The sequence below is a fragment of the Felis catus genome, chromosome D2, assembly GCF_018350175.1.
Source record: "Felis catus isolate Fca126 chromosome D2, F.catus_Fca126_mat1.0, whole genome shotgun sequence".
In the NCBI taxonomy this organism is placed as follows: Eukaryota; Metazoa; Chordata; class Mammalia; order Carnivora; family Felidae; genus Felis; species Felis catus.
Genome location: NC_058378.1, coordinates 33,740,755 through 33,751,795, shown reverse-complemented (window position 1 = coordinate 33,751,795; position 11,041 = coordinate 33,740,755).

Genomic DNA, 11,041 nt, shown 5'->3' with positions numbered 1-11,041 from the left:
AATAAAACAGGATTCAAAAAGTTAGGAAAAGAGAATGAAGAGTGACTGCTAGTGGGAACAGAGGTTTGGAGTTGCTTTGGAGTGATAAAAATGTAAAATTGATAGTGGTGATGGTTGCACAATTCTGTGAACCTAAGAACTGAAGATCACTTCATTCATTCATTCATTCATTCATTTATTCATTTATTTTAATTTTTAAAAGTTTATTTATTTTTGAGACAAAGACAGTGCACAAGTGGTGGAGGGGCAGAGAGAGAGGGATACATAATGTGAAGCAGGCTCCAGGCTCTGAGCTGTCAGCACAGAGCCCAATGCGGCGCTCAACCCCATGAACTGTGAGATCATGACCTGAGCTGACGTCGGACGCTTAACCAACTGAGCTACCCAGGCACCCCTAAAGATCACTTTAAATGAGTAAGTTACATGTTATTTGAATTATAGCTCAATAAAGCTGTTAAAAATATTCAATCAAATCATTAATTGTGTTAAACAATCACAGTGCATGGTTAGTAAATACAGCAAGTATGCTATAAATAACTATAATCCTTAGAATGTTGTTAGGTCATAATGATAAGGTAAAAATTATCTTTCCTCAGACATGCTTAAGTTTATTTTATTTTAATTTTTTTAACGTATATGCATTTTTGAGAGAGAGAGCACAAGCAAGGGTGGGGCAGAAAGAGAGGGAGACAGAATCCGAAGCAGGCTGCAGGTTCCAGGCTCCCAGCTGTCAGCACAGAGCCAGATGTGGGGCTTGAACCCACGAACCCATGTACCATAAGATCATGACCTGAGCTGAAGTTGGATGCTTAACCAACTGACCCACCCAGACAGCCCTGACATGCTTTAGTTTAAATCAATGGCAATGTTTAACCATGTAATAAATTAATACTGTTTTAAGAGCAAAAACTGAGCCTCAAGTGGTTGAATCCCAGTCTAGCTTTTGGTGATGAAAGTAACAATGTATTTAAAGATAAGTGTTTATTAATTCATTGAACAGTTATTTATGGAAAACCTGTCATATGCTAAGCATCATACTAGAATTGAGGTTACAGTGGTGAATAACATACTGTCTCTGCCATCAAAAATTAATTATTCATGTATATGTGTGTGTGTGTGGGAGGGAGAGAGAGAGAGAGAGAGAGAGAGAGAGAGAGAGAGAGAGAGAGAGAGAAAGTGGGTGAGCATGCAAGCATGTGAGACAACAGCCCATTTACTCAGTCTTTGGCCACTTATAGGAATGGACAATGGGATGTAAGGTGTACCTGAGCAAACCTGGGAGAGAAATTACAACTTCATTCTGTAAGTAGGTTTATGGTTGGATAGTGTATCATTTCACATGGGACAAGAAAAAGATCTCAGCAAATGGGTAGGAAAGGGGTTTACATCAGGGTCCTTTAAATAATAAACCACTTTCAAAAAGTCCTATCTGCATAGCTCATGGTGCCATAAGCAGCGGGAAGTCCTTGTGCTTCTCTTCAAGAGCAAAATGCAATAGGTTTTCTTCTCCTCTATCTCCCAAATATGGAATGATACTTAACACACAGCAGTGAATGGAACCAAGACCATACTCAGCTGAAAGACAAGATAAAACAGAACAATTAGGGCATACCAAGTTAACAATTAATTTGAATACATGATTTTGTTAGCATAATGCAGTCATTTGACTGCGTTTCTATTTCCTGTTAATTGAACTCTTAACTCTCTTTGCTTTTGCTCTCCAACCGCCTTTTCAAATGACTACCTGTGGATCATTTCACTGTAGTCACTAACAGTTCCATCAGAAAATTGGCAGAACTAGAGGCACCTGGGTGGCTCAGTCGATTAAGTGTCCAACTTCAACTCAGGTCATGATCTTGCGGTTTGTGAGTTCAAGCTCTGCATCGGGCTCTGTGCTGACAGCTTAGAGCCTGCAGCCTGCTTCAGATTCTGTGTCTCCTCCTTTCTCTGCACCTCCCATGCTCATGCTTTGTCTTTCTCTGTCTCTCAATAATAGATAAACAACAACAACAACAAAAAGAAAATTGGCAGAACTAAATGACATATCGGATAAAGGGTTAGTATCCAAAATCTATAAAGAACTTATCAAACTCCACACCCAAAAAACAAATAATCCAGTGAAGAGATGAGCAGAAGACATGAATAGACACTTTTCTAAGGAAGACGTCCAGATGGCCAACAGACACATGAAAAGATGCTCAACATCACTCATCATCAAGGAAATACAAATCAAAACCACATTGAGAAACCACCTCACAACCAGTCAGGGTGGCTAAAATTAACAACTCAGGAAACAACAGATGCTGGCGAGGATGTGGAGAAATGGGAACCCTCTTGCACTGTTGGTGGGAATGCAAACTGGTGCAGCCACTCTGGAAAACAGTGTGGAGGTTCCTCAAAATATTAAAAATAGAACTACCCTATGACCCAGCAATAGCACTACTAGGAATTTACCCAAAGGATACAGGAGTGGTGATTCATAGGGGCACATGTACCTCAGTGTTTATAGCAGCACTTTCAACAATAGCCAAATTATGAAAAGAGCCTAAATGTCCATCAGCTGATGAATGGATAAAGAAGATGGGTTTGTATATACAATGGAATACTACTTGGCAATGAGAAAGAATGAAATTATGCCATCTGCAGCAACGTGGGTGGAACTGGAGGGTATTATGCTAAGTGATATAAGTCAGGCAGAGAAAGACAGATATCATGTGTTTTCACTCATATGTGGAACTTGAGAAACTTAACAGAAGACCATGAAGGAAGGGAAGGGGAAAAAATATTTACAAACAGGGAGGAGGCAAACCATAAGAAACTCTTAAATACAGAGAACAAACTGAGGGTTGATGGGGGGTTGTGGGGGAGAGGGGAAAATGGGGGATGGGCATTGAGGAGGGCACTTGTTGGGATGAGCACTGGATGTTATATATAAGCGATGAATCATGGGAATCTACCCCCAAAACCAAGAGCACACTGTATACACTGTATGTTAGCCAACTTGACAATAAATCATATTTTTAAAAAAATTGGCAGATTAATAAAAAATTACCAGTTTCATTATCAGGTAAAAGATCTAGCAAAAGGCTTTCAGTAATGAGTTACAACTATCATTGGATAACTTTCACTTCTCTAGAGTCTTGTGTAGTTTCATCTTTACCCCAATATCTAGAGAGGTTCTAAGTATTAGACAAAGTGATATTGTGTGTGATTATATTACCAAAGCAAATGTAATTTTTTCTGTTACTTAATTTGGTGATTATTTTACTTTTCAAGGCCTCAGTTGCAGATATCCCTAAATCTCTAACATTTTATAACATAAATATTATCCAGATACATATTATGTTTTCAGTGTTGGATGAAAAGAATTTAGAGATTTCCGCCTGATTTACTCTCTTTATTCCTACATTACAATGGAAGGTTGGGAGGTAGTTTTATCAGTTATCTGCTATAACAATAATGCTTCATTAAAAAAAATCATAAAATCACAGAAGCTTACAAGTTTTTACTCACATACCTGAAGTGGTTGGTTAGGTGATTGTGCTGATCTTGGTTAGGCTCATTTACCTATTTCGGGGTGGTACACTAATAATCTAAAATGGTCTTGGCTATTTAGACCATGGCTAATTAGACCATTAAAATGGTCTACCTATTTAGGGGTGGTACACTAATAATCTAAAATGGTCTTGGCTAGGACAATGTGGTTATGGTGGCTCTGCTCCATGTGCCTCTCATTTGCTAACAAGCTAATATAGTATTTCATGCTTTTCCAAGAATTTTCAAACAACTATCTTAATTGACTCTCATAATGTTTTTGTGTGGTTGATGGAGCAAATATTATTATGGTCATTTGGTGGATGAAGCATAAAAGTTAAAACAATTCACTTAGGACACCCTGCTATACTGTTAATGACGACTAGAACCTGAGCTCATTGATATTACCTGTGCTCCTTCTAAACCAGATTTTTTTCTTCCTACCAAATACTAGAATTCTGTGACTGAATTAATTCCAAACTCACCAAATAAAGTTGAGATTTCTGGCATTCTTGCCTGGTTTGTTTGAGTTCTTGACAAGTTCATTTGGGTGGAAGAATGCATGGACTGGCCAACCTCTACAAATCTTTCAGACAGCTAAGTCAGATGTTTTGTATCTAAACAGAAGCATTCTTCTGAAATCTATCTTGTTTTCAATAAAATATTTTTTTAATTTGTAAACATTTCCTGTTTGACAGAATAGCTGTTGGACATTCCCCTGCAAGCTATAGCACTTGAAAATATGTAATATTTAGGACTCAAGTTATTTATATTCAAAGAGTGAAACATTGCTAAGGAAAAAATATCAGAAAATGGGAAAGGAGTAACTGGAGTCTGAAACAGCTGTCATGCTATTCATAAATTGTTCACAACCAAAATTAATAAATAAGTGTGCCTTATTCACTAATGTATTTACAATGCTGGGTATAATACGTGGAATAGTAAGTGTTCAATAAATATGTGTGAATGAATGAATGAATAAGTGAATAACTAAAACAGACTTTCTTACTAGAACAAATTGACCCAAATAGAGTGAAAACAAAAGTTGTTCTGTATTCCCCTGATAACACTGTTTTCCTTTTGGAAAACAAGTATACCTCCTTTGGGAATTAGAAATTTGGTTCAAAACAAGAAAACAGCTGAGAGTTGAATTGGAGCCTTCTCTAAAATGACTCTTAATACTAGTGCTAGGGCACTACATCAGTTAAGATGTGTTTGGTTACTTGTGATTGAGATTTGGGAAAATTTAAATTTAATTTACTTAAACAATAAGGGAATTTATCAATTTGCATAGCTAACATATCCAACTGTAGTTTAGGCCTCAGATACTTTTACTCCATCTCAGCTCTGACCTATTTCATATATTGGCTTTGTTCTGAAGTTGGCTTTCATCATGGTAGGAGAAGGGCTTCCAGAAGACCTTAGGGCTATTTACTTTTTTGTTACTCTCCAGAAAATATGTCTACCCTCAGCCATGAAACAAAAGTATTGGTCTTCACTCTATTTGGATCAATTTAGGCTACAATCTCCATTTTCTGAACCTTTAACCAGACAATTCCTGAGATCAAAAGAATGTCATGAACTGTTTGGGACCTGGATTAAGCGCCCATCCCTAATTACTGTGGCAAGACAGATGGTCACTTTACTAATGTGAGTCAGGCTTATCAGGATAAGGGGCCTCCTCTAATTTTGGAGTAGATGAGTTTCTTGGATATGCAGTTTGATTTTATTATTTTTGGAATATACTTTGTCATTACTTTTGCAGATATTTCTAAAGGTTCATTTGTCTTTCTCTTCCCCTTCTGGAACTCCAGCTAAAATACGTAGGATTTTTGAAACTGTCCCACAGCGAATTTTGTTGTTATTCTACTTGTTTTTTACTTTTTTTCTCTTTGTATACTGGCATCCCCTACTTTTCAAAAGTCTGCGTAACACCACTTTGCATTTATGAAAGACCTACATCAGTACCCGTTTTTGCTAACTGAAAGAAATCAGAAGAGGATTTTTGCTTTTACCAAAAAAGACAAAAAGCAAAAACAGTGTTCAGTGTTTGTTTTGCAGTAAACTATTATGAGGCAGTATGCACTTCTAACAGAGAGAGTGGCACTACCAAGCTTCTTCCCCAGGAATTACACTCAGCATCCAGCATCAAGCCACCATACCTTTGGACTGTGTCTGTGAGCATCTGTTCTTTATCTTGATTTATTTTGTGTATCTGTTAGCAAGATGTGTCCTAAAATAGCAGAAAAGCCTAAAAGAGGTTATTTTGGGGGTCGGGAATGCTAAAAAAATTTTCCATATAAATTAATAGTGATTGCTTCTTCGCTTTATGGCATTTCAGCTTAGGGAAGGTTTCATAGAAATGCCGTATTTTCTTCAGATGGCGGTGAAACTGGTATTGGTTTGAATGACTTATCTTTTCTCAGCTGTGTTGACTACACTGATAAGTCCAAAAAAAGAATTATTCATCTCTGAATATTATGGGATTTTCCCCCCTAGAACCTTCCTTTGACTCTTTCTTGTAATTTTCATCTATCTTCTGAAATTCCCCATTTGTTCATGCATGTTGTCCACTTTTTTTCACTAGTTTGAAGTCTTTATCTGATAGTTCCAACCTCTGGTTCATCTCTGAGTCCCTTTCTGTTGACTACTTTATTTCTTGACAATGAGATTTTTGTTTGTGTCTCTCATGCTTTGCTAATGAATGCTGGACATGTGTGTGGAACAGTATTATTTTCCAGTAGGTAGTGTCCACACCTGACAAAAAACACACTTCTTCTGTCAGGTTGTTAATAGAGGGGGTTCCGTCAGTCTAGTTAGGAGTTGAGCTGGGCTGGGGCTTCATACAGCACAGACTTCAAATTCATCTAACACAAAGGTGCTGTTTCCTTGGGCTTAGCATGGGGGCTGGTGTGCCAGAGAGTTTTTCTCAGCGTTTCTGCTTCTCCCTGGGCTTTCAGTTGACCCTACATTCTTATGCCACAGAGGGGCTCTCTCTCTCCACACTCATCATTAGACTGGGTTTGTGATGGAGATTTTCCTGTGTCCTAGTTTAGCCTCAGTCTTAGGGAAGTTCTGTGTGCTTGGGCCTCGTGGGATGAGACTTCTTCAGTTTCCTCTCTGTGGCAGCCAACGCAGCCTTTTATCTATGGTTGGTCTTGGGCAAGAGTTTCCTGCTCCTTCCTTAGCAATAGTGGACCTCAGCTAGTTAACAGTGTAGGATCCAGGGTCTAAGAGAGTTTCCTTCCACCCCCCCCCCCCCCCACAAAGATAAAGGGCTTTCCTTCTATACTTCCCTTATCCACAAAGGATCTTTGTGCCCTGGGGGCCAAAGAGTTTGCTACCCCTTATCCAGTGGCTTATGGTTTTTGCTTCGTATTATAGAAGAGTCTGAGGAAAAAGGGTCTGAGAGGCTTTATGTCCAATTCCTAGCAGCTGCCGATTACCTCCTTTATGTCTGCAACATTTGGGGTTCTCTATGATCTCCTGTCCTGACCCTAATTGTTCATCTGAGCACCACTAAGCTTGTGGGAAAAACTTGCAAGTGCAATCTCCCTTTGTGTCTGAAGCTCCCAAGTTACATGCTAGCCTACACATGACGTTTAACAATTTGTTAAAATTTTTGTTGAGTTATTTCTTACCCTGACAAAGGCCTAAACTGTGTGGACCATTTATCCCTGGAACTCAAGTTACTTGGTTGCCTTGCAACCTCAGCTGTTCAGCATGCCCAAGAAAATGTATGATTTTGCAGATTATCTGGCTTTTTTTTTTTTTTTTTTTTTTTTTTGGTCATTGTAAAAGTGGGAGCAAAAGTCTTTGCACTTGTTTACATCCTAGGTAGAAGTCACACCTAAACTGAAACGCTGGGCAATTTGGAAAGTCTTAATAAGGTTGGCAAAGCAGGGGATGAATTCCAGGTAGGCAGCACACAGTATCCATTTCAGGTACAAATATAATCAATAAACATCATTCTGGTAATAAGTTTTGTAAAGGAAAAGTCTGACTTTGTTTAGGCAGTAGATAGGTTAAGATAGACTGAGTAATGCTGAAGTTATAAATAACTAAGTTTTAGTGAGTTAACATAACAGAAGTTTGTTTTTCATTCAAGCTACATATCCAGTGGAGATTGTCAAGTGGAGAGTTTGAGGCTTTGTTCATTGTAGGAACTCAGAGACCTGGGCAGATAAAGGCTTCATCTTGATATGGGCTTCCATGGTAACTGCAATACTTCCATGGTAACATGTCACTTTCTTTGGCCAAAGCAAATTGGCCAATAACTTTAAAGAAGGTGAAGAAGGGCAGACCTTTCTGTCTGGTTAAAGTCCTAGAAATATTTGGTGAACAGTACTAATGAATACCATAGGAAGGTAGCCTTGCCTTGCCAACCAACAGTAGAAAGATATGTGCAGTTAATGTGCAGTTGACTCAAGTTTAGCAGAATTAAATCTGAAGAAATCACAGATTAATTTTAAATTAGAACTGCAAGAAGATAGAAGTTTAATTTTTATTTAAGTTTTTATTGTGATATGGAAGTCTGCTTAATATTGACAAAGTATTAATGGGCACAGTAAGTTTGAAACTTACTGTCATGGCCCCTGTCATTTCAAATCCAATCAAGATTCAAAATCAAACTCTTCAACTGCTCTGCAAATTCAGCTCACTTTCCCAACTTCCTTATTTTGGTTGTTGATACCATTATTCTGCCAGCTTTCCAAAGTAGAGACCATGGCATATTCTCTGTGTAACTAATATGCCCTGCTGTGCCAGCTTGAGGGTACAATATGAAGTCATATGCCTTTTACCAATATGATTGAAGGTCTTAATGCTTCTGTCTTGCTTACTGAGAGGACTTTCTTTCTCTCTAGCTTCCTCTTCCTCAGATAATTCCCATGATTTCAGGAATGCTTATCCTGTGTAAGGCGTCAGTCCTAATTTACTACATTCATTTCTAGGCCAGAACATTAGGAAATTTACTCAGACTCTTGAGAAATGTCATTGTCTTCAGCTATTGTTTCAGTCATAGTCATATAAGTGAATGTATTAGTTTCTTAATGCTTCTGTGATAAATTACCACCAACTTAACAGCTTAAATAATACAAATTTATTATCTTACAGTTCTGTAGGTCAGAAGTTTTCCATAGGTCTCACTGGGTTAAAGTCAAAAGTATTGGCAGGGCTATGTTCCTTCTGGAGGCTATAGGGAAGAATCTGTTTTCTTGCCTTTGCTGGTTTCTAGAGGCTTCCCACAGTCCTTGATTCATAGCCCCCTCTCTCCATCTTCCACTCAGCAGTGTAACAAATATCTGACTTTGCTTCCATCCTCACAGCTCTTTCTCTGATCACAGCTGGGAAAGATTCTCGGCTTTAATGAATCATTTAATTGAATATGGCCCACATGGATAAGATAGACTACTCTCACCACATAAAGGTTCTTAATTTAATTACATCTGCAAAGTTCTTTTGCCACGTAAAGTAACATAGTCACAGGTGTAAGGGAGTAGGATGTGGACATCTTTGAGGGGCCATTATTCTGCCTGCCACAGTGAGCATACCTATCGAGGCCACAGGATACAGTTGGTCTAGCTACCCCGTTGCAGCCACTTTCCTCATTGCCACACTGACAGGATGTTAGTGACTGGAATGGTTTCCAGTTTCAGCTGCATTCATCCCTTGACTTTCATGTTCCTACTCATGATTAAACAGAAAGTCCCTGTTGCTCCTTGTCCCAAGGCCCATCCCCATGTCCAGTGACATGGAAAACTCATATTCTTACATTGCATTTTTCCTTTGTGAAAGTAAATAACATAATATTACCACACTATTTAAAATACCTCAGGGACGTCTGGGTGGCTTCGTTGGTTAAGCATCTGACTCTGGATTTTGGCTCAGGTCATGATCTCATGGTTGTGAGATTGAGCTCCACATCATGGTAGGTGCTGAGTGTGAAGCCTGCTTGGGATTCTCTCTCTCCCTCTTTCTCTCTCTGTCCCTTCCCTGCTCATGCCCTCTCTCTCTCTCAAAATAAAAAAAATAAATAAAATTAAAAAAATAAAATATTTCAGTGCCTTTCCATTGTACTTGTTTCAGTACTAAACAGGCCCTTCATAATCTAGCCTTTGCATACCAGTCACCCTCGTTTCTCCCTTGCTTATGGAACCACAAGCACACTGAATTTCTTTCAGCTTCTCAAATGCATCAAGTTTTTTCCTGTCACACGCTCCTCACACTTACTATTCTCTCTTTAGAATGCTCTTGTTCACACACTTCATCTGGCCAACTCAGGTCTCAGTTTATGTGTCACTTCTTCAGCGACACTTTCCCTGTGTTAGTTATCTAAATTATGTCCCTACTGTTATTCTTTTTCCATAGCACCTTAGTTTCTTTTATTATAATTAATATGTATCTATATATATGCTTATTTACTGTATTGTCAGTTTTCTTCAAAGGACTCCAAGTTATATGACAGCAGGAATCATATATCACTCTGTCCAATAAATTTATAAACTCTTTAAGAAACTGTCTAATTAAAGTTTGATCTTCCACAGCTCAGTAGGCAATGTCTTAGACACAGTTGGTAGGCGTTCCATAAATATTTATTCAATGAATCTTGGACTACTAATCTAGACTCCATGTTCTTTCTTTTCTAATTCACATAGCATAATATTCTAAAATATTGCTTCCATCATCTTAATCCCCTGCTGGAAAACCTATCCACACTTACCTATTTTATCAAATTCAACTTTATTATTTCTCCTCTCAAATAAAGTATGTAGTATTTTATAATTCTCACAACTCAATACTTATCTACTCTCTCAAATGATTTCTAATTGTTTCTTATATGTGAATGCAGTTTGATTAAAACTGCCTTTGACAAAGCACCTAGGTTCGTTGAGTGATTCTTGATTTTGGCTTGGGTTATGATCTCAGGGTCGTGGAATTGGCCCTGTGTCAGGCTCTCTTCCTCTCTGTCTGCCCCTCTCCCCCGCTCATATGCTCTTTCTCTCTAAAACAAAAACAAAAACAAGGGGCACCTGGGTGGCTCAGTCGGTTAAGCATCTGACTTCGGCTCAGGTCATGATCTCATGGTTTGTGTGTTTGAGCCCTGTGTTGGGCTCTGTGCTGACAGTTTAGAGCCTGCTCCAGATTCTGTGTCTCCCTCTCTCTCTGCCCCTCTCCCATTCATGCTGTTTCTCTCTGTCTCTCAAAAAATGAATAAAAATGTTAAAAAAGAAATATTTTACAAATCCAGGAGCACCCGGCTGGGTTAGTTGGTAGAGCATGTGACTCTTGATCTTGGGGTTGTGACTTCGAGCCCCACATTGGGGGTAGAGGCTACTTTTAAAACATTTTTATGGACCCAAGTAATTGGAAGAATCTCCCACAGATTATCTTCAGGCTCCCTAAGTTTCAGCTTTGTTTCTGCTCCACTATACGTATTTTTTGATGGTAAAACATAGGATACATTCAAATAGCTATAAAATGTCTGGCCCTGCACCTTTGTTTTACA